This window comes from Delphinapterus leucas, chromosome 21, assembly GCF_059928025.1.
Source record: "Delphinapterus leucas isolate spDelLeu-1000000601 "Yukka" chromosome 21, BTC_Dleu_Yukka2, whole genome shotgun sequence".
Taxonomy (NCBI): Eukaryota; Metazoa; Chordata; class Mammalia; order Artiodactyla; family Monodontidae; genus Delphinapterus; species Delphinapterus leucas.
Window position 1 is genome coordinate 39753085 of NC_143149.1, and position 26928 is coordinate 39780012.

Consider the following 26928-nt stretch of genomic DNA (forward strand, 5'->3'; position numbering starts at 1 on the left):
GAGACATATATGCTCTGAGTTCCTCATCGTTCTGTGAGGTGGGCCCACTTCTGTGAGGTCACTCCTGCCTGGGACACGTTGCCTTGGCGACATGGGCCCTCTGGTGTCAGTTGGAGCCTGCTGGGAGCCACCTCCCCTCGGTGATGAGGGCCCTTCTGCTCTCGGGCCCTAACTGCTGGGCTCCCCCAACTTCCTGAGGTGCGCCCAGTGGTGCCAGGACACCCCTGCCAGGTTCCCCTCCACATGTTGATGTGGGCCTTCTGCTATGAGGTCCCAACCGCTGGCTTGCTCACACATTCATAGTGTGGTGCTCTCTGGTGTCTGTTCACTGCAGCCTGGATCCCATAGCTTCGGTGCTCCATACCGCCTGCTGGGTGGTTCCAACTGCTGGATTCCTCAATTTTTCTATTCCATGGGCCCTCTGTTGTGTGGATCCTCCTGCCAGCCTCACTCTCAGTCCCTTTGTGATGTGGATCCTCTGGTTTGAGGCCACATGTGCTGGATTCCTCAACTTTCGATGATGTGGATGTGGCCCCACTGGTGTTAGGACACTCCTGCCTGGTTCACATCCCCTTGGTGATGTGGGCCCTCTGGTGAGAGTCTGATCCTGCCTGGGCTCCTCACGTTTCTGTGAGCTGGGCCCTCTGCTGTGAGGTCACTCCTGCCTGAAACAAGTTGCCTTGGCGACGTGGGCCCTCTGGTGTCAGTTGGAGCCTGTTGGGAGCATCCTCCTCTCGGGGCTGAGGGCCCCTCTGGCGTCCGACCTTAACTCCTGGGCTCCCCCACATTTCCTGATGTGCGGCCAGTGGTACGAGGACACCCCTGCCAGGTTCCCCTCCACATGTTGATGTGGGACTTCTGCTATGAGGTCCCAACGGCTGGCTTGCTCACACATTCATGGTGTGGGGCTCTCTGGTGTGAGTTCACTGTGGCCTGGATCCCATAGCTTCGGTGCTCCAGGCCGCCTGCTGGTTGGTTCCAAATGCTGGATTCCTCAACTTTTCTATTCCATGGGCTCTCTGTTTTTAGGATCCACATGACTGCCACACTCCCAGCCCCTTTGTGATGTGGGTCATGTGGTTTGTGGCGACATGTGCTGGGTTCCTCAACTTTCAATGATGTGGATGTAGCCCCACTGCTGTGAGGACACTCCAGCATGTTTTCCATCACCTTGGTGATGTGAGCCTTCTGGTGAGAGTCTGATCCTGCCTGGGTTCCTCAGAGTTTTGTGAGGTAGGTCCTCTGTTCTGAGGTTACTCCTACCTGGCACACGTCGTCTTAGCGTTGTGGGCAATCTGGTGTCAGGTGGAGCCTGCTGGGAGCCTCCTCACCTCAGTGATGCTGGCACCTCTGGCGTCAGGCCCTAAATGCTCGGCTCCCTCACATTTCCTTATGTTCGCCCAGTGGTGCCAGGACACCCCTGTCAGGTTCCCATCCCCATGGGGATATGGGCCTTCTGATCCAAGGTCCCAAAGGCTGGCTTGCTCAAATTTTCATGGTGTGGAGCCCTCTGGGTTGAGTACACTGCGGCCTGGATCCCATAGCCTAGGTGTTCCTGGACGCCTGGGGGGAGTTGCAACTGCTGAATTCCTCACATATTCTATTCCATGGGCCCCCTGCTGTGAGGATCCTCCTGCCTGCCACACCCCCAGCCCATTGGTGATGTGGGTCCTCTGGTATGAGGACACATGTGCTGGGTTCTTCTCTTTTCGATGATGTGGATGTGGCCGCAGTGGTGTGAGGACACCCCTGCCTGGATCCCATCCCCTTGTTGATGTGGGCCCTGTGCTGAAAGTCTGATCCTTCCTGGGTTTCTCACAGTTCTGTGAGGTGGATCCTCTGCTTTGAGGTTACTCCTGCCTGGCACACGTCGCTTTGGCGTTGTGGGCCATCTGGTTTCAGTTGAAGCTCGGTGGGAGCCTCCTCCCATCTGTGATGTGGGCCCCACTGGCGTCAGGCCCAATATCTGGGCTCCCCCACATTTCCTGCTGTGCGCCCAGTGGTGCGAGGACACACCTGTCATGTTCCCAACCTCATGGGGTTGTGGGCCTTCTTCTCTGAGGTCCCAACGGCTGGCTTGCTTAAATTTTCATGGTGTGGAGACCTCTGGTGTGAGTTCACTGCGTCCTGGATCCCATAGCCTTGGTGCTCCTGGACGCTTTGAGGAGGGTTCCAACTGCAGGATTCCTCACCTTTTTTTTCCTTGGGCCCTCTGTTGTGAGGATCCTCCTACCTGCCTCACTCTCAGTCCCTTTGTGATGTGGGTCCTCTGGTTTGAGACCACATGGGCTGGATTCCTCAACTTTTGATAATGTGGATGTGGGCCCACTGGTGTGAGGACACTCCTGCCTGGATCCCATCCCCTTGGTGATGTGGGCCCTCTGGTGAGAGTCTGATCCTGCTGGCTTCCTCACAGTTTTGTAAGGTGGGCCCTGTTCTGTGAGGTCACTCCTGACTGATACATGTTGCCTTGGCCTCGTGGACCCTCTGGAGTCAGTTGGAGCCTGCTGGGAGCCTCCACCCCTCGATGATGAGGGACACTCTGGGGTCAGGCCCTAACTGCTACGCTCCCCCACATTTCCTGATGTGCACCCAAAGGTGCCCAGACACCCCTGCCAGGTTGCCGTCAACATGGGGATGTGGGCCTTCTGCTCTGAAGTCCCAACGGCTGGCTTGCTCACAGTTCCATGGTGTGGGGTTCTCTGCTGTGAGTACAGTGCTGCCTGGATCCTATAGACTCGGTGCTCTTGGCCACCTGCTACGGGGTTCCAACTGCTGGATTCCTCACCTTTTGTATTCCATGGGCTCTCTGTTTTGAGGCTATTCCTGCCTACCTCACTCCCAGCACCTTGTTGATGTGGGTCCTCTGTTTTGAGGGCACATGTTCTGGGTTCCTCAACTTTCGATGATGTGGGTGTAGCCCAACTGGTGTGAGGACACTCCTGTCTTGTTCCCATTGCCTTGGTGATGTGGGCCTTCTGGTGAGAGTCTGATCCTGGCTGGGCTCCTCAACCTTCTGTGAGGGGGGACCTCTGCTGTGAGGTCACACTTTACTGGCTGGCACTCATCGCCTTGGCAATGTGGGTCATCTGATGACATTTGGAGCTTTCTGGGAGCCTCCTCCTCTCAGTGATGAGGGCCCTCTGGCGTCAGGCCCTGACTGCTGGCCTCCAAACATGTTCTGATGTGCGCCCAGGGGTGCGAGGACACTCCTGTCAGGTTCCCATCCTCTTGGGGATGTGGGCCTTCTGCTCTGAGGACCCAACGGCTGGGTTCCTCAGAGTTTCAGGATGTGGGCCCTCTGGTGTGAGTTCACTATGGACTGGATCCCATAGCCTCGGTGCTCTGGGGCACCTGCTGGGAGGTTCCAACTCTTGTATTCCTCACCTTTTTTTATTCTTTTTGCCTTCTGTTGTGAGGCTACTCCTTCCTGGCTCACTCCCAGCCCCTTGAAGATGTGGGTCCTCTGGTTTGAGGACACATGTGCTGCGTTCTTCACCTTTCGAGGATGTGGACCCACTGATGTGAGGACACTCCTGCCTGGTTCCCATCCTCTTCGTGAGGTGGGCCCTCTGGTGAAAGTCTGATCCTAGCTGGGTTCCTCAAGCTTCTGTGAGGTGGACCCTGTGCTGTGAGGTCACTCCTGCCTGGTTGGCACACGTCCCCTTGGCAACGTGGGCCCTCTGGTGTCAGTTGGATCCTGCTGGGATTCACATCCCCTCTTTGATGAGGGCCCTCTGGCGTCAGGCCCTAACTTCTGGGCTCCCTACAATTTCTGATGTACACCCACTGGTGCGAGGACACGCCTGCCAGTTTCCCATCCCCATGGGGATGTAGGACTTCTGCTCTGAAGTCCCAAAGGCTGGCTTTCTCACAGTTTCATGATGTGGGTCCTCTGGTGAGAGTCTGATCCTGGCTGGGTACCTCATCCTACTGTCAGGTGGGCCCTCTGCTGTGAGGACATTCCTGCCTGGCTGGCTCACGTCACCTTGGTGACGTGGACCCTCTGGTGGCAGTTGCACCCGGCTGGGAGCCTCCTCCCCTCAGTGATGAGGGCCCTCTGGTTTCAGGGCCTTCCTTCTGGGCTCCCCACATTTTCTGATGTGCGCCCAGTGGTGCGAGGACACTCCTGCAAGGTTCCCATCACCATGGGGTTGTGGGCCTTCTGCTCTGAGGTCTCAAGTGCTGGCTTGCTCACAGTTTCATGATGTGGGCCCTCTGCTGTGAGTTCACTCCGGCCTTGATCCCATAGCCTCAGTGCTGTGGGCCACCTGATGGGAAGACCCAGCTGCTGAATTCCTCACTCTTTTAATTCTATCGACTCTCCGTTGTGAGGTTACTCCTGCCTGACTCTCTTCCAGCCCTTTGGTGATGTGGTTCCTCTGGTTTGATGCCACATGTGCTGGGTTGCTCACCTTTCGATGATATGGCCCCTCTATTGTGAGGAAACTCCTGCCTCATACCCATCCCCTTGGTTATGTGGGACCTCTGGTGAGAGTGTGATCCTGGCTGGTTTCCTCACCCTTCTGTGAGGAGCGCCCTCTGCTGTGAGGTCACACCTACCTGGCTGGTACAGGTTGCCTTGGTGACGTGGGCCCTCTGGTGGCACTTGGAGGCTGCTGGGATCCTCCTCCCCTCGGTGATGAGTGTCCTCTTGCATCGGGCCCTAAGTGCTGGGTTCTCCACATTTTCTGATGTGCTCCCAGTGGTTCGAGGACACTCCTGCCTGGTTCCCATCCCCATGGGGATGTGGGCCTTCTGCTCTCAGGTCCCAACGGCTGGGTTGCTCACAATTTCATGATGTGGGCTCTCTGGTGTGAGTTCAATCCTGCCTGGATCCCATAGCCTTGGTGCGCCAGGCCACCTGCTGGGAGATTCCAACATCTGGATTCCTCACCTTGTTCATTCTATGGGCCCTGTGTTGTGAGACTACTCCTGCCTGCCTCACCCGCAGCCCCTTGGTGATGAGGGTCCTCTGGTTTGAGGCCACATGTGCTAGTTACCTCACCTTTTGATGATGTGGCCCCACTGGTGTGAGGACACTCCTGCCTGGTTCCCATTCCCTTGGTGATGTGGGCCGTCTGGTGACAGTCTGATACTGATTGGGTTCCTCAACCTTCTGTGAGGTCGCCCTCTGCTGTGAGGACATTCCTGCCTGGCTGGCTCACGTCACCTTGGTGACGTGGACCCTCTGGTGGCAGTTGCACCCGGCTGGGAGCCTCCTCCCCTCGGTGATGAGGGCCCTCTGGTTTCAGGGCCTTACATCTGGGCTCCCCACATTTTCTGATGTGCGCCCAGTGGTGCGAAGAAACTCCTGCCAGGTTCCCATCACCATGCGGATGTGGGCATTCTGCTCTGAGGTCCCAACAGCTGGCTTGCTCACAGTTTCATGATGTGGGCCCTCTGCTGTGAGATCACTCCGGCCTTGATCCCATAGCCTCAGTGCTGTGGGCCACCTGATGGGAAGATCCAGCTGCTGAATTCCTCACTCTTTTAATTCTATTGACTCTCCATTGTGAGGCTACTCCTGCCTGACTCTCTTCCAGCCCTTTGGTGATGTGGTTCCTCTGGTTTGATGCCACATGTGCTGGGTTGCTCACCTTTCGATGACATGGCCCCTCTGTTGTGAGGAAACTCCTGCCTTATACCCATCCCCTTGGTTATGTGGGACCTCTGGTGAGAGTCTGATCCTGGCTGTGTTCCTCACCCTTCCGTGCGGTGAGCCCTCTGCTGTGAGGTCATAAGTGCCTGGCTGGCACACGGCTCCTAGGCAACGTGGGCCCTCTGGTGGCACTTGGATCTGGCTGGGAGTCTCTCCCTTTGGTGATGAGGGCCCTCTTGCATCAGGCACTAGCTGCTCTGGGCTCACCACAATTTCGGATTTGCGTCCACTGGTGCGAAGACACTCCTCCCAAGTTGCCATCACCATGGGGATGTGGGAATTCTGCTCTGACGTCCCAACGGCTGGCTTGCTCACAGCTTCATGATGTGGGCCCTCTGGTGTGAGTTCACTCCGGCCTTGATCCCATAGCCTAGGTGCTCTGGGCCGCATGCAGGGAGGACGCAACTACTGGATTTCTCACCCTTTTAATTCTATGGGCGCTCTGTTGTGAGGCTACTCCTGCCTGCCTCATTCCCAGCCCCTTGGTGATGTGTGTCCTCTGGATTGAGGCCACACGTGCTGGGTTCCTCTACTTTCGATGATGTGGCCATACTGATGTGAGGAAATTCCTGCCTGGTTCCCATCCCCTTGGTGTTGTGAACCCTCTGGTGAGATTCTGATCCTGGCTGGGTTCCTCACCCTTGTGTGAGGTGGGCCCTCTTCTGTGAGGTCACTCCTGCCTGGCTGGCACACGTCACCTTGGCGACGCGGGCCCTCTAGTGGCAGGTGGATCCTGCTGGTGGCCTCGTCCCCTTGGTTATGAAGGCCCTCTACTGTTAGGCCCTAACTGCTGGGATTCCGACATATTCTGATGTGCGCCCAGTCGTGCGAGGACACTCCTGCAAGGTTCCCGTCCCAATGGGAATGTGGGCCTTGTGCTCTGAGGTCCCAAAGGCTGGGTTGCTTACAGTTTCATGATGTAGGCCCTCTGTTGTGACTTCACTCCTGCCTGGATCCCATAGCCTCGCTGTTCTGGGCTGCCTGCTCAGAGGTTCCAACTGCTGGTTTCCTCAACTTTTTATTCTATAGGCCCTATGTTGTGCGGCTACTCCTGCCTGCCTCATTCCCAGCCCATTGGTGATGTGGGTTCTCTGGTTTGAGGCCACATGTAATGGGTTCCTCACCTTTCGATATGTGGCCCCACTGGTGTGAGCACACTCCTGCCTATTTCCCATTCCCTTGGATATGTGGGCCCTCTGGTGAGAGTGTGATCCTGGCTGGTTTCCTCACCCTTCTGTGAGGAGCGCCCTCTGCTGTGAGGTCACACCTACCTGGCTGGTAGAGGTTGCCTTGGTGACGTGGGCCCTCTGGTGGCACTTGGAGGCTGCTGGGATCCTCCTCCCCTCGGTGATGAGTGTCCTCTTGCATCGGGCCCTAAGTGCTGGGTTCTCCACATTTTCTGATGTGCTCCCAGTGGTTCGAGGACACTTCTGCCTGGTTCCCATCCCCATGGGGATGTGGGCCTTCTGCTCTCAGGTCCCAACGGCTGGGTTGCTCACAATTTCATGATGTGGGCTCTCTGGTGTGAGTTCAATCCTGCCTGGATCCCATAGCCTTGGTGCGCCAGGCCGCCTGCTGGGAGATTCCAACAACTGGATTCCTCACCTTGTTCATTCTATGGGCCCTGTGTTGTGAGACTACTCCTGCCTGCCTCACCCGCAGCCCCTTGGTGATGTGGGTCCTCTGGTTTGAGGCCACATGTGCTAGTTTCCTCACCTTTTGATGATGTGGCCCCACTGGTGTGAGGACACTCCTGCCTGGTTCCCATTCCCTTGGTGATGTGGGCCGTCTGGTGACAGTCTGATCCTGATTGGGTTCCTCACCCTTCTGTGAGGTCGCCCTCTGCTGTGAGGTCACTCCTGCCTGGCTGGCAGACGTCCTCTTGGTGACGTTGGCCCTCTGGTGGCAGTTTTACCCTGCTGGGAGCCTCCTCCCCTTGGTGATGAGGGCCCTCTTGCGTCAGGCCCTAACTGATGGTCTTTCCACATTTTCTGATGTGTGCCCTGTGGTGCGACAACACTCCTGCCAGATTCCCATCGCCATGGGGATGTGGGGCTTCTGCCCCGTTGTCCCAAAGACTGGGTTGCTCACAGTCTCATGATGTGGGTCCTCTGGTGTGAGTTCACTCTGTCCTGGATCCCATAGCCTCGGTGCGTTTGGCCACCTGCTGGGAGGTGCCAACTGCTGGATTCCTCACATTTTTTTTCTATGGGCTCTCTGTTGTGAGGCTATCCCTGCTTACCTCATTCCCAGCCCATTTGTGTTGTGGGTCCTCTGGATTGAGGCCACACGTGCTGGGTTCCTCACCTTTCGATGATGTGGCCCGACTGGTGTGAGGACACTCCTGCCTTGTTCCCATCCCATTGGTGATGTAGGCCCTCTGGTGAGAGTCTGATCCTGTCTTGGTTCCTCACCCTTCTGTGAGGTGGGTCCTCTGCTGTGAGGTCACTCCTGCCTAACTGGCACACGTCCCCTTGGCAAGGTGGGCCCTCTGGTAGCAGTTGGATCCTGCTTGGAGCCTCCACCCATGGGTGATGTGGGCACTCTTGTGTCAGGCCCTAACTCCTGGGCTCCCCACGTTTTCTGATGTGCGCCCAGTGATGCCAGTACACTCCTGCCACGTTCCCATCCCCATGGGGATGTGTGCCTTCTGCTCTGAGGTCCCACCGGCTAGGTTGCTCACAGTTTCATGATGTGGGCTCTCTGGTGTGAGTCCACTCCGCCCTGTATCCCATAGTGTCTGGGCTGTGGGCCGCCTGCTGGGAGGTTACAGCTACTGGATTCCTCACCATTTTTATTCTATGGTCCCTCTGTTGTGTGGCAACTCCTGCCTGCCTTAGTCCCCAAAACTTGGTGATGTGGATCCTCTTTTTTTGAGGCCAAGTGTGCTGGGTTCCTCACCTTTCCATGATGTGGCCCAACTGGTGTGAGGCTACTTCTTCCTGGTTGACATTCCCTTGGTGATGTGGGTCCTCTGGTGAGAGTCTGATCCTGGCTGTGTTCCTCAACCTTCTGTGAGGTGGGCCCTCTGCTGTGAGGTCACTCCTGCCTGCCTGTCACACGTCGCTGTGATGATGTGGGCCCTACTGTGGCAGTTGGAGCCTGCTGCCATCCTCCTCCCCTCAGTGATGAGGCCCCTCTGGCCTCAGGCCCTAACTGCTGGGCTCCCCACATTTTTCGATGTCTAACCAGTGGTGCAAGGACACTCCTGCCAGGTTCCCGTCCCCATGTCGATGTTGACTTTCTGCTCTGTGGTCCAACGCCTGGGATGCTCACAGTTTCATGATGTGGGCCCTCTGGTGTGAGTACACACCGGCCTGGATCCCATAGCCTCGGTGCTCTAGGCCGCCTGCTAGGAGGTTCCTACTGCTGGATACCTCACATTTTATTCTATGGGCACTCTGTTGTGAAGCTACTCCTGCCTGCCTCACTCCCAGCCACTTAGTGATGTGAGTCCTTTGGATTGAGGACACATATGCTGGGTTAATCACCTTTCGAAGATGTGGCACCACTGGTACGAGGACATCCCTGCCTTGTTCCCATCCCCTTGGTGATGTGCGCCCTCTGGTGAGAGTCTGATCCTTGCTCGGTTCCTCAGCCTTCTGTGAGGTGGTCCCTCTGCTGTGAGGTCACTCCTGCCTGGCTGGCACACGTCGCCTTGATGACGTGGGCTCTGTGGTGGCATTTAAAGCCTGCGGGGTGTGTCGTCCCCTCGGTGATGAGGGCCCTCTGGGGTCAGGCCGTAACTTCTGGGCTCCCCACATTTTCTGATGTGTACCCAGTAGAGCGAGGACACACCTGCCAGTTTCCCATCCCCATGGTGATGTGGGCCTTCTGCTCTGAAGTCCCAACGGCTGGGTTGCTCACACTTTCATGATGTGGGCTCTCTGGTGTCAGTTCACTCCGTCCTGGATCCCAGAGCCTCGGTGCTCTGGGCCTCCTGCTGGGAGGTTCCAATTGCTGGTTTCCTCATATTTATATTCTATGGGCCCTCTGTTGTGAGGCTATTCCTGCCTGCCTCATTGCCACACACTTTGTTTTGGGGGTCCTCTGGTTTGAGGCCACATGTGCCGGGTTCCTCACCTTACGATGATGTGGCCCCACTGGTGTGAGAACACTCCTGCCTGGTTCCCATCCCCTTGGTGTTGTGGGCCCTCTGGTGAGAGTCTGATCCTGGCTGGGCTCCTCAACCTTCTGTGAGGGGGGACCTCTGCTGTGAGGTCACACTTTACTGGCTGGCACTCATCGCCTTGGCAATGTGGGTCATCTGATGACATTTGGAGCTTTCTGGGAGCCTCCTCCTCTCAGTGATTAGGGTCCTCTGGCGTCAGGCCCTGACTGCTGGCCTCCAAACATGTTCTGATGTGCGCCCAGGGGTGCGAGGACACTCCTGTCAGGTTCCCATCCTCTTGGGGATGTGGGCCTTCTGCTCTGAGGACCCAACGGCTGGGTTCCTCAGAGTTTCAGGATGTGGGCCCTCTGGTGTGAGTTCACTATGGACTGGATCCCATAGCCTCGGTGCTCTGGGGCGCCTGCTGGGAGGTTCCAACTCTTGTATTCCTCACCTTTTTTTATTCTTTTTGCCTTCTGTTGTGAGGCTACTCCTTCCTGGCTCACTCCCAGCCCCTTGAAGATGTGGGTCCTCTGGTTTGAGGACACATGTGCTGGGTTCTTCACCTTTCGAGGATGTGATCCCACTGATGTGAGGACACTCCTGCCTGGTTCCCATCCTCTTCGTGAGGTGGGCCCTCTGGTGAAAGTCTGATCCTAGCTGGGTTCCTCAAGCTTCTGTGAGGTGGACCCTGTGTTGTGAGGTCACTCCTGCCTGGTTGGCACACGTCCCCTTGGCAACGTGGGCCCTCTGGTGTCAGTTGGATCCTGCTGGGATTCTCATCCCCTCTTTGATGAGGGCCCTCTGGCGTCAGGCCCTAACTTCTGGGCTCCCTACTATTCCTGATGTGCACCCACTGGTGCGAGGACACGCCTGCCATTTTCCCATCCCCATGGGGATGTAGGACTTCTGCTCTGAAGTCCCAAAGGCTGGCTTTCTCACAGTTTCATGATGTGGGCCCTCTGGTGAGAGTCTGATCCTGGCTGGGTACCTCACCCTACTGTCAGGTGGGCCCTCTGTTGTGAGGACATTCCTGCCTGGCTGGCTCACGTCACCTTGGTGACGTGGACCCTCTGGTGGCAGTTGCACCCGGCTGGGAGCCTCCTCCCCTCGGTGATGAGGGCCCTCTGGTTTCAGGGCCTTACATTTGGGCTCCCCACATTTTCTGATGTGCGCCCAGTGGTGCGAAGACACTCCTGCAAGGTTCCCATCACCATGGGGATGTGGGCCTTCTGCTCTGAGGTCCCAACAGCTGGCTTGCTCACAGTTTCATGATGTGGGCCCTCTGCTGTGAGTTCACTCCGGCCTTGATCCCATAGCCTCAGTGCTGTGGGCCACCTGATGGGAAGATCCAGCTGCTGAATTCCTCACTCTTTTAATTCTATTGACTCTCCATTGTGAGGCTACTCCTGCCTGACTCTCTTCCAGCCCTTTGGTGATGTGGTTCCTCTGGTTTGATGCCACATGTGCTGGGTTGCTCACCTTTCGATGACATGGCCCCTCTGTTGTGAGGAAACTCCTGCCTTATACCCATCCCCTTGGTTATGTGGGACCTCTGGTGAGAGTCTGATCCTGGCTGTGTTCCTCACCCTTCCGTGTGGTGAGCCCTCTGCTCTGAGGTCACAAGTGCCTGGCTGGCACACGGCTCCTAGGCAACGTGGGCCCTCTGGTGACACTTGGATCTGGCTGGGAGTCTCTCCCTTCGGTGATGAGGGCCCTCTTGCATCAGGCACTAGCTGCTCTGGGCTCACCACAATTTCGGATTTGCGTCCACTGGTGCGAAGACACTCCTCCCAAGTTGCCATCACCTTGGGGATGTGGGAATTCTGCTCTGACGTCCCAACGGCTGGCTTCCTCACAGCTTCATGATGTGGGCCCTCTGGTGTGAGTTCACTCCGGCCTTGATCCCATAGACTAGGTGCTCTGGGCCGCAGGCAGGGAGGACACAACTACTGGATTTCTCACCCTTTTAATTCTATGGGCGCTCTGTTGTGAGGCTACACCTGCCTGCCTCATTCCCAGCCCATTGGTGATGTGGGTTCTCTGGTTTGAGGCCACATGTAATGGGTTCCTCACCTTTCGATATGTGGCCCCACTGGTGTGAGCACACTCCTGCCTATTTCCCATTCCCTTGGAGATGTGGGCCCTCTGGTGAGAGTGTGATCCTGGCTGCTTTCCTCACCCTTCTGTGTGGAGCGACCTCTGCTGTGAGGTCACACCTACCTGGCTGGTACAGGTTGCCTTGGTGACGTGGGCCCTCTGGTGGCACTTGGAGGCTGCTGGGATCCTCCTCCCCTCGGTGATGAGTGTCCTCTTGCATCAGGCCCTAAGTGCTGGGTTCTCCACATTTTCTTATGTGCTCCCAGGGGTTCGAGGACACTTCTGCCTGGTTCCCATCCCCATGGGGATGTGGGCCTTCTGCTCTCAGGTCCCAACGGCTGGGTTGCTCACAATTTCATGATGTGGGCTCTCTGGTGTGAGTTCAATCCTGCCTGGATCCCATAGCCTTGGTGCGCCAGGCCGCCTGCTGGGAGATTCCAACAACTGGATTCCTCACCTTGTTCATTCTATGGGCCCTGTGTTGTGAGACTACTCCTGCCTGCCTCACCCGCAGCCCCTTGGTGATGTGGGTCCTCTGGTTTGAGGCCACATGTGCTAGTTTCCTCACCTTTTGATGATGTGGCCCCACTGGTGTGAGGACACTCCTGCCTGGTTCCCATTCCCTTGGTGATGTGGGCCGTCTGGTGACAGTCTGATCCTGATTGGGTTCCTCACCCTTCTGTGAGGTCGCCCTCTGCTGTGAGGTCACTCCTGCCTGGCTGGCAGACGTCCTCTTGGTGACGTTGGCCCTCTGGTGGCAGTTTTACCCTGCTGGGAGCCTCCTCCCCTTGGTGATGAGGGCCCTCTTGCGTCAGGCCCTAACTGATGGTCTTTCCACATTTTCTGATGTGTGCCCTGTGGTGCGACAACACTCCTGCCAGATTCCCATCGCCATGGGGATGTGGGGCTTCTGCCCCATTGTCCCAAAGACTGGGTTGCTCACAGTCTCATGATGTGGGTCCTCTGGTGTGAGTTCACTCTGTCCTGGATCCCATAGCCTCGGTGCGTTTGGCCACCTGCTGGGAGGTGCCAACTGCTGGATTCCTCACATTTTTTTTCTATGGGCTCTCTGTTGTGAGGCTATCCCTGCTTACCTCATTCCCAGCCCATTTGTGTTGTGGGTCCTCTGGATTGAGGCCACACGTGCTGGGTTCCTCACCTTTCGATGATGTGGCCCGACCGGTGTGAGGACACTCCTGCCTTTTTCCATCCCATTGGTGATGTAGGACCTCTGGTGAGAGTCTGATCCTGTCTTGGTTCCTCACCCTTCTGTGAGGTGGGTCCTCTGCTGTGAGGTCACTCCTGCCTAACTGGCACACGTCCCCTTGGCAAGGTGGGCCCTCTGGTAGCAGTTGGATCCTGCTTGGAGCCTCCACCCATGGGTGATGTGGGCACTCTTGTGTCAGGCCCTAACTCCTGGGCTCCCCACGTTTTCTGATGTGCGCCCAGTGATGCCAGTACACTCCTGCCACGTTCCCATCCCCATGGGGATGTGTGCCTTCTGCTCTGAGGTCCCACCGGCTAGGTTGCTCACAGTTTCATGATGTGGGCTCTCTGGTGTGAGTCCACTCCGCCCTGTATCCCATAGTGTCTGGGCTGTGGGCCGCCTGCTGGGAGGTTACAGCTACTGGATTCCTCACCATTTTTATTCTATGGTCCCTCTGTTGTGTGGCAACTCCTGCCTGCCTTAGTCCCTAAAACTTAGTGATGTGGATCCTCTTTTTTTGTGGCCAAGTGTGCTGGGTTCCTCACCTTTCCATGATGTGGCCCAACTGGTGTGAGGCTACTTCTTCCTGGTTGACATTCCCTTGGTGATGTGGGTCCTCTGGTGAGAGTCTGATCCTGGCTGTGTTCCTCAACCTTCTGTGAGGTGGGCCCTCTGCTGTGAGGTCACTCCTGCCTGCCTGTCACACGTCGCTGTGATGATGTGGGCCCTACTGTGGCAGTTGGAGCCTGCTGCCATCCTCCTCCCTTCAGTGATGAGGCCCCTCTGGCCTCAGGCCCTAACTGCTGGGCTCCCCACATTTTTCGATGTCCAACCAGTGGTGCAAGGACACTCCTGCCAGGTTCCCGTCCCCATGTCGATGTTGACTTTCTGCTCTGTGGTCCAACGCCTGGGATGCTCACAGTTTCATGATGTGGGCCCTCTGGTGTGAGTACACACCGGCCTGGATCCCATAGCCTCGGTGCTCTAGGCCACCTGCTAGGAGGTTCCTACTGCTGGATACCTCACATTTTATTCTATGGGCACTCTGTTGTGAAGCTACTCCTGCCTGCCTCACTCCCAGCCACTTGGTGATGTTAGTCCTCTGGATTGAGGACACATATGCTGGGTTAATCGCCTTTCGATGATGTGGCACCACTGGTACGAGGACATCCCTGCCTTGTTCCCATCCCCTTGGTGATGTGCGCCCTCTGGTGAGAGTCTGATCCTTGCTCGGTTCCTCAGCCTTCTGTGAGGTGGTCCCTCTGCTGTGAGGTCACTCCTGCCTGGCTGGCACACGTCGCCTTGATGACGTGGGCTCTGTGGTGGCATTTAAAGCCTGCGGGGTGTGTCGTCCCCTCGGTGATGAGGGCCCTCTGGGGTCAGGCCGTAACTTCTGGGCTCCCCACATTTTCTGATGTGTACCCAGTAGAGCGAGGACACACCTGCCAGTTTCCCATCCCCATGGTGATGTGGGCCTTCTGCTCTGAAGTCCCAACGGCTGGGTTGCTCACACTTTCATGATGTGGGCTCTCTGGTGTCAGTTCACTCCGTCCTGGATCCCAGAGCCTCGGTGCTCTGGGCCTCCTGCTGGGAGGTTCCAATTGCTGGTTTCCTCATATTTATATTCTATGGGCCCTCTGTTGTGAGGCTATTCCTGCCTGCCTCATTGCCACACACTTTGTTTTGGGGGTCCTCTGGTTTGAGGCCACATGTGCCGGGTTCCTCACCTTACGATGATGTGGCCCCACTGGTGTGAGAACACTCCTGCCTGGTTCCCATCCCCTTGGTGTTGTGGGCCCTCTGGCGAGAGTCTGATCCTGGCTGGGCTCCTCAACCTTCTGTGAGGTGGGACCTCTGCTGTGAGGTCACACTTTACTGGCTGGCACTCATCGCCTTGGCAATGTGGGTCATCTGATGACATTTGGAGCTTTCTGGGAGCCTCCTCCTCTCAGTGATGAGGGCCCTCTGGCGTCAGGCCCTGACTGCTGGCCTCCAAACATGTTCTGATGTGCGCCCAGGGGTGCGAGGACACTCCTGTCAGGTTCCCATCCTCTTGGGGATGTGGGCCTTCTGCTCTGAGGACCCAACGGCTGGGTTCCTCAGAGTTTCAGGATGTGGGCCCTCTGGTGTGAGTTCACTATGGACTGGATCCCATAGCCTCGGTGCTCTGGGGCGCCTGCTGGGAGGTTCCAACTCTTGTATTCCTCACCTTTTTTTATTCTTTTTGCCTTCTGTTGTGAGGCTACTCCTTCCTGGCTCACTCCCAGCCCCTTGAAGATGTGGGTCCTCTGGTTTGAGGACACATGTGCTGGGTTCTTCACCTTTCGAGGATGTGGACCCACTGATGTGAGGACACTCCTGCCTGGTTCCCATCCTCTTCGTGAGGTGGGCCCTCTGGTGAAAGTCTGATCCTAGCTGGGTTCCTCAAGCTTCTGTGAGGTGGACCCTGTGCTGTGAGGTCACTCCTGCCTGGTTGGCACACGTCCCCTTGGCAACGTGGGCCCTCTGGTGTCAGTAGGATCCTGCTGGGATTCACATCCCCTCTTTGATGAGGGCCCTCTGGCGTCAGGACCTAACTTCTGGGCTCCCTACAATTTCTGATGTGCACCCACTGGTGCGAGGACACGCCTGCCAGTTTCCCATCCCCATGGGGATGAAGGCCTTCTGCACTGAAGTCCCAAAGGCTGGCTTTCTCACAGTTTCATGATGTGGGCCCTCTGGTGAGAGTCTGATCCTGGCTGGGTACCTCACCCTAGTGTCAGGTGGGCCCTCTGCTATGAGGACATTCCTGCCTGGCTGGCTCACGTCACCTTGGTGACGTGGACCCTCTGGTGGCAGTTGCACCCGGCTGGGAGCCTCCTCCCCTCAGTGATGAGGGCCCTCTGGTTTCAGGGCCTTACATTTGGGCTCCCCACATTTTCTGATGTGCGCCCAGTGGTGCGAAGACACTCCTGCAAGGTTCCCATCACCATGGGGATGTGGGCCTTCTGCTCTGAGGTCCCAACAGCTGGCTTGCTCACAGTTTCATGATGTGGGCCCTCTGCTGTGAGTTCACTCCGGCCTTGATCCCATAGCCTCAGTGCTGTGGGCCACCTGATGGGAAGATCCAGCTGCTGAATTCCTCACTCTTTTAATTCTATTGACTCTCCATTGTGAGGCTACTCCTGCCTGACTCTCTTCCAGCCCTTTGGTGATGTGGTTCCTCTGGTTTGATGCCACATGTGCTGGGTTGCTCACCTTTCGATGACATGGCCCCTCTGTTGTGAGGAAACTCCTGCCTTATACACATCCCCTTGGTTATGTGGGACCTCTGGTGAGAGTCTGATCCTGGCTGTGTTCCTCACCCTTCCGTGCGGTGAGCCCTCTGCTGTGAGGTCACAAGTGCCTGGCTGGCACATGGCTCCTAGGCAACGTGGGCCCTCTGGTGGCACTTGGATCTGGCTGGGAGTCTCTCCCTTCGGTGATGAGGGCCCTCTTGCATCAGGCACTAGCTGCTCTGGGCTCACCACAATTTCGGATTTGCGTCCACTGGTGCGAAGACACTCCTCCCAAGTTGCCATCACCATGGGGATGTGGGAATTCTGCTCTGACGTCCCAACGGCTGGCTTGCTCACAGCTTCATGATGTGGGCCCTCTCGTGTGAGTTCACTCCGGCCTTGATCCCATAGCCTAGGTGCTCTGGGCCGCATGCAGGGAGGACGCAACTACTGGATTTCTCACCCTTTTAATTCTATGGGCGCTCTGTTGTGAGGCTACTCCTGCCTGCCTCATTCCCAGCCCCTTGGTGATGTGTGTCCTCTGGATTGAGGCCACACGTGCTGGGTTCCTCTACTTTCGATGATGTGGCCATACTGATGTGAGGAAATTCCTGCCTGGTTCCCATCCCCTTGGTGTTGTGAACCCTCTGGTGAGATTCTGATCCTGGCTGGGTTCCTCACCCTTGTGTGAGGTGGGCCCTCTTCTGTGAGGTCACTCCTGCCTGGCTGGCACACGTCACCTTGGCGACGCGGGCCCTCTAGTGGCAGGTGGATCCTGCTGGTGGCCTCGTCCCCTTGGTTATGAAGGCCCTCTACTGTTAGGCCCTAACTGCTGGGATTCCGACATATTCTGATGTGCGCCCAGTCGTGCGAGGACACTCCTGCAAGGTTCCCGTCCCAATGGGAATGTGGGCCTTCTGCTCTGAGGTCCCAAAGGCTGGGTTGCTTACAGTTTCATGATGTAGGCCCTCTGTTGTGACTTCACTCCTGCCTGGATCCCATAGCCTCGCTGTTCTGGGCTGCCTGCTCAGAGGTTCCAACTGCTGGTTTCCTCAACTTTTTATTCTATGGGCCCTATGTTGTGTGGCTACTCCTGCCTGCCTCATTCCCAGCCCATTGGTGATGTGGGTTCTCTGGTTTGAGGCCACATGTAATGGGTTCCTCACCTTTCGATATGTGGCCCCACTGGTGTGAGCACACTCCTGCCTATTTCCCACTCCCTTGGAGATGTGGGCCCTCTGGTGAGAGTGTGATCCTGGCTGGTTTCCTCACCCTTCTGTGAGGAGCGCCCTCTGCTGTGAGGTCACACCTACCTGGCTGGTACAGGTTGCCTTGGTGACGTGGGCCCTCTCGTGGCACTTGGAGGCTGCTGGGATCCTCCTCCCCTCGGTGATGAGTGTCCTCTTGCATCGGGCCCTAAGTACTGGGTTCTCCACATTTTCTGATGTGCTCCCAGTGGTCCGAGGACACTTCTGCCTGGTTCCCATCCCCATGGGGATGTGGGCCTTCTGCTCTCAGGTCCCAACGGCTGGGTTGCTCACAATTTCATGATGTGGGCTCTCTGGTGTGAGTTCAATCCTGCCTGGATCCCATAGCCTTGGTGCGCCAGGCCGCCTGCTGGGAGATTCCAACAACTGGATTCCTCACCTTGTTCATTCTATGGGCCCTGTGTTGTGAGACTACTCCTGCCTGCCTCACCCGCAGCCCCTTGGTGATGTGGGTCCTCTGGTTTGAGGCCACATGTGCTAGTTTCCTCACCTTTTGATGATGTGGCCCCACTGGTGTGAGGACACTCCTGCCTGGTTCCCATTCCCTTGGTGATGTGGGCCGTCTGGTGACAGTCTGTTCCTGATTGGGTTCCTCACCCTTCTGTGAGGTCGCCCTCTGCTGTGAGGTCACTCCTGCCTGGCTGGCAGACGTCCTCTTGGTGACGTTGGCCCTCTGGTGGCAGTTTTACCCTGCTGGGAGCCTCCTCCCCTTGGTGATGAGGGCCCTCTTGCGTCAGGCCCTAACTGATGGCCTTTCCACATTTTCTGATGTGTGCCCTGTGGTGCGACAACACTCCTGCCAGATTCCCATCGCCATGGGGATGTGGGGCTTCTGCCCCGTTGTCCCAAAGACTGGGTTGCTCACAGTCTCATGATGTGGGTCCTCTGGTGTGAGTTCACTCTGTCCTGGATCCCATAGCCTCGGTGCGTTTGGCCACCTGCTGGGAGGTGCCAACTGCTGGATTCCTCACATTTTTTTTCTATGGGCTCTCTGTTGTGAGGCTATCCCTGCTTACCTCATTCCCAGCCCATTTGTGTTGTGGGTCCTCTGGATTGAGGCCACACGTGCTGGGTTCCTCACCTTTCGATGATGTGGCCCGACTGGTGTGAGGACACTCCTGCCTTGTTCCCATCCCATTGGTGATGTAGGCCCTCTGGTGAGAGTCTGATCCTGTCTTGGTTCCTCACCCTTCTGTGAGGTGGGTCCTCTGCTGTGAGGTCACTCCTGCCTAACTGGCACACGTCCCCTTGGCAAGGTGGGCCCTCTGGTAGCAGTTGGATCCTGCTTGGAGCCTCCACCCATGGGTGATGTGGGCACTCTTGTGTCAGGCCCTAACTCCTGGGCTCCCCACGTTTTCTGATGTGCGCCCAGTGATGCCAGTACACTCCTGCCACGTTCCCATCCCCATGGGGATGTGTGCCTTCTGCTCTGAGGTCCCACCGGCTAGGTTGCTCACAGTTTCATGATGTGGGCTCTCTGGTGTGAGTCCACTCCGCCCTGTATCCCATAGTGTCTGGGCTGTGGGCCGCCTGCTGGGAGGTTACAGCTACTGGATTCCTCACCATTTTTATTCTATGGTCCCTCTGTTGTGTGGCAACTCCTGCCTGCCTTAGTCCCCAAAACTTGGTGATGTGGATCCTCTTTTTTTGAGGCCAAGTGTGCTGGGTTCCTCACCTTTCCATGATGTGGCCCAACTGGTGTGAGGCTACTTCTTCCTGGTTGACATTCCCTTGGTGATGTGGGTCCTCTGGTGAGAGTCTGATCCTGGCTGTGTTCCTCAACCTTCTGTGAGGTGGGCCCTCTGCTGTGAGGTCACTCCTGCCTGCCTGTCACACGTCGCTGTGATGATGTGGGCCCTACTGTGGCAGTTGGAGCCTGCTGCCATCCTCCTCCCCTCAGTGATGAGGCCCCTCTGGCCTCAGGCCCTAACTGCTGGGCTCCCCACATTTTTCGATGTCCAACCAGTGGTGCAAGGACACTCCTGCCAGGTTCCCGTCCCCATGTCGATGTTGACTTTCTGCTCTGTGGTCCAACGCCTGGGATGCTCACAGTTTCATGATGTGGGCCCTCTGGTGTGAGTACACACCGGCCTGGATCCCATAGCCTCGGTGCTCTAGGCCACCTGCTAGGAGGTTCCTACTGCTGGATACCTCACATTTTATTCTATGGGCACTCTGTTGTGAAGCTACTCCTGCCTGCCTCACTCCCAGCCACTTGGTGATGTTAGTCCTCTGGATTGAGGACACATATGCTGGGTTAATCACCTTTCGATGATGTGGCACCACTGGTACGAGGACATCCCTGCCTTGTTCCCATCCCCTTGGTGATGTGCGCCCTCTGGTGAGAGTCTGATCCTTGCTCGGTTCCTCAGCCTTCTGTGAGGTGGTCCCTCTGCTGTGAGGTCACTCCTGCCTGGCTGGCACACGTCGCCTTGATGACGTGGGCTCTGTGGTGGCATTTAAAGCCTGCGGGGTGTGTCGTCCCCTCGGTGATGAGGGCCCTCTGGGGTCAGGCCGTAACTTCTGGGCTCCCCACATTTTCTGATGTGTACCCAGTAGAGCGAGGACACACCTGCCAGTTTCCCATCCCCATGGTGATGTGGGCCTTCTGCTCTGAAGTCCCAACGGCTGGGTTGCTCACACTTTCATGATGTGGGCTCTCTGGTGTCAGTTCACTCCGTCCTGGATCCCAGAGCCTCGGTGCTCTGGGCCTCCTGCTGGGAGGTTCCAATTGCTGGTTTCCTCGTATTTATATTCTATGGGCCCTCTGTTGTGAGGCTATTCCTGCCTGCCTCATTGCCACACACTTTGTTTTGGGGGTCCTCTGGTTTGAGGCCACATGTGCCGGGTTCCTCACCTTACGATGATGTGGCCCCACTGGTGTGAGAACACTCCTGCCTGGTTCCCATCCCCTTGGTGTTGTGGGCCCTCTGGTGAGAGTCTGATCCTGGCTGGGCTCCTCAACCTTCTGTGAGGGGGGACCTCTGCTGTGAGGTCACACTTTACTGGCTGGCACTCATCGCCTTGGCAATGTGGGTCATCTGATGACATTTGGAGCTTTCTGGGAGCCTCCTCCTCTCAGTGATTAGGGTCCTCTGGCGTCAGGCCCTGACTGCTGGCCTCCAAACATGTTCTGATGTGCGCCCAGGGGTGCGAGGACACTCCTGTCAGGTTCCCATCCTCTTGGGGATGTGGGCCTTCTGCTCTGAGGACCCAACGGCTGGGTTCCTCAGAGTTTCAGGATGTGGGCCCTCTGGTGTGAGTTCACTATGGACTGGATCCCATAGCCTCGGTGCTCTGGGCCGCCTGCTGGGAGATTCCAACAACTGGATTCCTCACCTTGTTCATTCTATGGGCCCTGTGTTTTGAGACTACTCCTGCCTGCCTCACCCGCAGCCCCTTGGTGATGTGGGTCCTCTGGTTTGAGGCCACATGTGCTAGTTTCCTCACCTTTTGATGATGTGGCCCCACTGGTGTGAGGACACTCCTGCCTGGTTCCCATTCCCTTGGTGATGTGGGCCGTCTGGTGACAGTCTGATCCTGATTGGGTTCCTCACCCTTCTGTGAGGTCGCCCTCTGCTGTGAGGTCACTCCTGCCTGGCTGGCAGACGTCCTCTTGGTGACGTTGGCCCTCTGGTGGCAGTTTTACCCTGCTGGGAGCCTCCTCCCCTTGGTGATGAGGGCCCTCTTGCGTCAGGCCCTAACTGATGGCCTTTCCACATTTTCTGATGTGTGCCCTGTGGTGCGACAACACTCCTGCCAGATTCCCATCGCCATGGGGATGTGGGGCTTCTGCCCCGTTGTCCCAAAGACTGGGTTGCTCACAGTCTCATGATGTGGGTCCTCTGGTGTGAGTTCACTCTGTCCTGGATCCCATAGCCTCGGTGCGTTTGGCCACCTGCTGGGAGGTGCCAACTGCTGGATTCCTCACATTTTTTTTCTATGGGCTCTCTGTTGTGAGGCTATCCCTGCTTACCTCATTCCCAGCCCATTTGTGTTGTGGGTCCTCTGGATTGAGGCCACACGTGCTGGGTTCCTCACCTTTCGATGATGTGGCCCGACTGGTGTGAGGACACTCCTGCCTTGTTCCCATCCCATTGGTGATGTAGGCCCTCTGGTGAGAGTCTGATCCTGTCTTGGTTCCTCACCCTTCTGTGAGGTGGGTCCTCTGCTGTGAGGTCACTCCTGCCTAACTGGCACACGTCCCCTTGGCAAGGTGGGCCCTCTGGTAGCAGTTGGATCCTGCTTGGAGCCTCCACCCATGGGTGATGTGGGCACTCTTGTGTCAGGCCCTAACTCCTGGGCTCCCCACGTTTTCTGATGTGCGCCCAGTGATGCCAGTACACTCCTGCCACGTTCCCATCCCCATGGGGATGTGTGCCTTCTGCTCTGAGGTCCCACCGGCTAGGTTGCTCACAGTTTCATGATGTGGGCTCTCTGGTGTGAGTCCACTCCGCCCTGTATCCCATAGTGTCTGGGCTGTGGGCCGCCTGCTGGGAGGTTACAGCTACTGGATTCCTCACCATTTTTATTCTATGGTCCCTCTGTTGTGTGGCAACTCCTGCCTGCCTTAGTCCCCAAAACTTGGTGATGTGGATCCTCTTTTTTTGAGGCCAAGTGTGCTGGGTTCCTCACCTTTCCATGATGTGGCCCAACTGGTGTGAGGCTACTTCTTCCTGGTTGACATTCCCTTGGTGATGTGGGTCCTCTGGTGAGAGTCTGATCCTGGCTGTGTTCCTCAACCTTCTGTGAGGTGGGCCCTCTGCTGTGAGGTCACTCCTGCCTGCCTGTCACACGTCGCTGTGATGATGTGGGCCCTACTGTGGCAGTTGGAGCCTGCTGCCATCCTCCTCCCCTCAGTGATGAGGCCCCTCTGGCCTCAGGCCCTAACTGCTGGGCTCCCCACATTTTTCGATGTCCAACCAGTGGTGCAAGGACACTCCTGCCAGGTTCCCGTCCCCATGTCGATGTTGACTTTCTGCTCTGTGGTCCAACGCCTGGGATGCTCACAGTTTCATGATGTGGGCCCTCTGGTGTGAGTACACACCGGCCTGGATCCCATAGCCTCGGTGCTCTAGGCCACCTGCTAGGAGGTTCCTACTGCTGGATACCTCACATTTTATTCTATGGGCACTCTGTTGTGAAGCTACTCCTGCCTGCCTCACTCCCAGCCACTTGGTGATGTTAGTCCTCTGGATTGAGGACACATATGCTGGGTTAATCACCTTTCGATGATGTGGCACCACTGGTACGAGGACATCCCTGCCTTGTTCCCATCCCCTTGGTGATGTGCGCCCTCTGGTGAGAGTCTGATCCTTGCTCGGTTCCTCAGCCTTCTGTGAGGTGGTCCCTCTGCTGTGAGGTCACTCCTGCCTGGCTGGCACACGTCGCCTTGATGACGTGGGCTCTGTGGTGGCATTTAAAGCCTGCGGGGTGTGTCGTCCCCTCGGTGATGAGGGCCCTCTGGGGTCAGGCCGTAACTTCTGGGCTCCCCACATTTTCTGATGTGTACCCAGTAGAGCGAGGACACACCTGCCAGTTTCCCATCCCCATGGTGATGTGGGCCTTCTGCTCTGAAGTCCCAACGGCTGGGTTGCTCACACTTTCATGATGTGGGCTCTCTGGTGTCAGTTCACTCCGTCCTGGATCCCAGAGCCTCGGTGCTCTGGGCCTCCTGCTGGGAGGTTCCAATTGCTGGTTTCCTCGTATTTATATTCTATGGGCCCTCTGTTGTGAGGCTATTCCTGCCTGCCTCATTGCCACACACTTTGTTTTGGGGGTCCTCTGGTTTGAGGCCACATGTGCCGGGTTCCTCACCTTACGATGATGAGGCCCCACTGGTGCGAGGACACTCCTGCAAGGTTCCCATCACCATGGGGTTGTGGGCCTTCTGCTCTGAGGTCTCAAGAGCTGGCTTGCTCACAGTTTCATGATGTGGGCCCTCTGCTGTGAGTTCACTCCGGCCTTGATCCCATAGCCTCAGTGCTGTGGGCCACCTGATGGGAAGACCCAGCTGCTGAATTCCTCACTCTTTTAATTCTATCGACTCTCCGTTGTGAGGTTACTCCTGCCTGACTCTCTTCCAGCCCTTTGGTGATGTGGTTCCTCTGGTTTGATGCCACATGTGCTGGGTTGCTCACCTTTCGATGATATGGCCCCTCTGTTGTGAGGAAACTCCTGCCTCATACCCATCCCCTTGGTTATGTGGGACCTCTGGTGAGAGTGTGATCCTGGCTGGTTTCCTCACCCTTCTGTGAGGAGCGCCCTCTGCTGTGAGGTCACACCTACCTGGCTGGTACAGGTTGCCTTGGTGACGTGGGCCCTCTGGTGGCACTTGGAGGCTGCTGGGATCCTCTTCCCCTCGGTGATGAGTGTCCTCTTGCATCGGGCCCTAAGTGCTGGGTTCTCCACATTTTCTGATGTGCTCCCAGTGGTTCGAGGACACTCCTGCCTGGTTCCCATCCCCATGGGGATGTGGGCCTTCTGCTCTCAGGTCCCAACGGCTGGGTTGCTCACAATTTCATGATGTGGGCTCTCTGGTGTGAGTACAATCCTGCCTGGATCCCATAGCCTTGGTGCGCCAGGCCGCCTGCTGGGAGATTCCAACAACTGGATTCCTCACCTTGTTCATTCTATGGGCCCTGTGTTGTGAGACTACTCCTGCCTGCCTCACCCACAGCCCCTTGGTGATGTGGGTCCTCTGGTTTGAGGCCACATGTGCTAGTTTCCTCACCTTTTGATGATGTGGCCCCACTGGTGTGAGGACACTCCTGCCTGGTTCCCATTCCCTTGGTGATGTGGGCCGTCTGGTGACAGTCTGATCCTGATTGGGTTCCTAACCCTTCTGTGAGGTCGCCCTCTGCTGTGAGGTCACTCCTGCCTGGCTGGCAGACGTCCTCTTGGTGACGTTGGCCCTCTGGTGGCAGTTTTACCCTGCTGGGAGCCTCCTCCCCTTGGTGATGAGGGCCCTCTTGCGTCAGGCCCTAACTGATGGTCTTTCCACATTTTCTGATGTGTGCCCTGTGGTGCGACAACACTCCTGCCAGATTCCCATCGCCATGGGGATGTGGGGCTTCTGCCCCGTTGTCCCAAAGACTGGGTTGCTCACAGTCTCATGATGTGGGTCCTCTGGTGTGAGTTCACTCTGTCCTGGATCCCATAGCCTCGGTGCGTTTGGCCACCTGCTGGGAGATGCCAACTGCTGGATTCCTCACATTTTTTTTCTATGGGCTCTCTGTTGTGAGGCTATCCCTGCTTACCTCATTCCCAGCCCATTTGTGTTGTGGGTCCTCTGGATTGAGGCCACACGTGCTGGGTTCCTCACCTTTCGATGATGTGGCCCGACCGGTGTGAGGACACTCCTGCCTTTTTCCATCCCATTGGTGATGTAGGCCCTCTGGTGAGAGTCTGATCCTGTCTTGGTTCCTCACCCTTCTGTGAGGTGGGTCCTCTGCTGTGAGGTCACTCCTGCCTAACTGGCACACGTCCCCTTGGCAAGGTGGGCCCTCTGGTAGCAGTTGGATCCTGCTTGGAGCCTCCACCCATGGGTGATGTGGGCACTCTTGTGTCAGGCCCTAACTCCTGGGCTCCCCACGTTTTCTGATGTGCGCCCAGTGATGCCAGTACACTCCTGCCACGTTCCCATCCCCATGGGGATGTGTGCCTTCTGCTCTGAGGTCCCACCGGCTAGGTTGCTCACAGTTTCATGATGTGGGCTCTCTGGTGTGAGTCCACTCCGCCCTGTATCCCATAGTGTCTGGGCTGTGGGCCGCCTGCTGGGAGGTTACAGCTACTGGATTCCTCACCATTTTTATTCTATGGTCCCTCTGTTGTGTGGCAACTCCTGCCTGCCTTAGTCCCCAAAACTTGGTGATGTGGATCCTCTTTTTTTGAGGCCAAGTGTGCTGGGTTCCTCACCTTTCCATGATGTGGCCCAACTGGTGTGAGGCTACTTCTTCCTGGTTGACATTCCCTTGGTGATGTGGGTCCTCTGGTGAGAGTCTGATCCTGGCTGTGTTCCTCAACCTTCTGTGAGGTGGGCCCTCTGCTGTGAGGTCACTCCTGCCTGCCTGTCACACGTCGCTGTGATGATGTGGGCCCTACTGTGGCAGTTGGAGCCTGCTGCCATCCTCCTCCCCTCAGTGATGAGGCCCCTCTGGCCTCAGGCCCTAACTGCTGGGCTCCCCACATTTTTCGATGTCCAACCAGTGGTGCAAGGACACTCCTGCCAGGTTCCCGTCCCCATGTCGATGTTGACTTTCTGCTCTGTGGTCCAACGCCTGGGATGCTCACAGTTTCATGATGTGGGCCCTCTGGTGTGAGTACACACCGGCCTGGATCCCATAGCCTCGGTGCTCTAGGCCACCTGCTAGGAGGTTCCTACTGCTGGATACCTCACATTTTATTCTATGGGCACTCTGTTGTGAAGCTACTCCTGCCTGCCTCACTCCCAGCCACTTGGTGATGTTAGTCCTCTGGATTGAGGACACATATGCTGGGTTAATCACCTTTCGATGATGTGGCACCACTGGTACGAGGACATCCCTGCCTTGTTCCCATCCCCTTGGTGATGTGCGCCCTCTGGTGAGAGTCTGATCCTTGCTCGGTTCCTCAGCCTTCTGTGAGGTGGTCCCTCTGCTGTGAGGTCACTCCTGCCTGGCTGGCACACGTCGCCTTGATGACGTGGGCTCTGTGGTGGCATTTAAAGCCTGCGGGGTGTGTCGTCCCCTCGGTGATGAGGGCCCTCTGGGGTCAGGCCGTAACTTCTGGGCTCCCCACATTTTCTGATGTGTACCCAGTAGAGCGAGGACACACCTGCCAGTTTCCCATCCCCATGGTGATGTGGGCCTTCTGCTCTGAAGTCCCAACGGCTGGGTTGCTCACACTTTCATGATGTGGGCTCTCTGGTGTCAGTTCACTCCGTCCTGGATCCCAGAGCCTCGGTGCTCTGGGCCTCCTGCTGGGAGGTTCCAATTGCTGGTTTCCTCATATTTATATTCTATGGGCCCTCTGTTGTGAGGCTATTCCTGCCTGCCTCATTGCCACACACTTTGTTTTGGGGGTCCTCTGGTTTGAGGCCACATGTGCCGGGTTCCTCACCTTACGATGATGTGGCCCCACTGGTGTGAGAACACTCCTGCCTGGTTCCCATCCCCTTGGTGTTGTGGGCCCTCTGGTGAGAGTCTGATCCTGGCTGGGCTCCTCAACCTTCTGTGAGGTGGGACCTCTGCTGTGAGGTCACACTTTACTGGCTGGCACTCATCGCCTTGGCAATGTGGGTCATCTGATGACATTTGGAGCTTTCTGGGAGCCTCCTCCTCTCA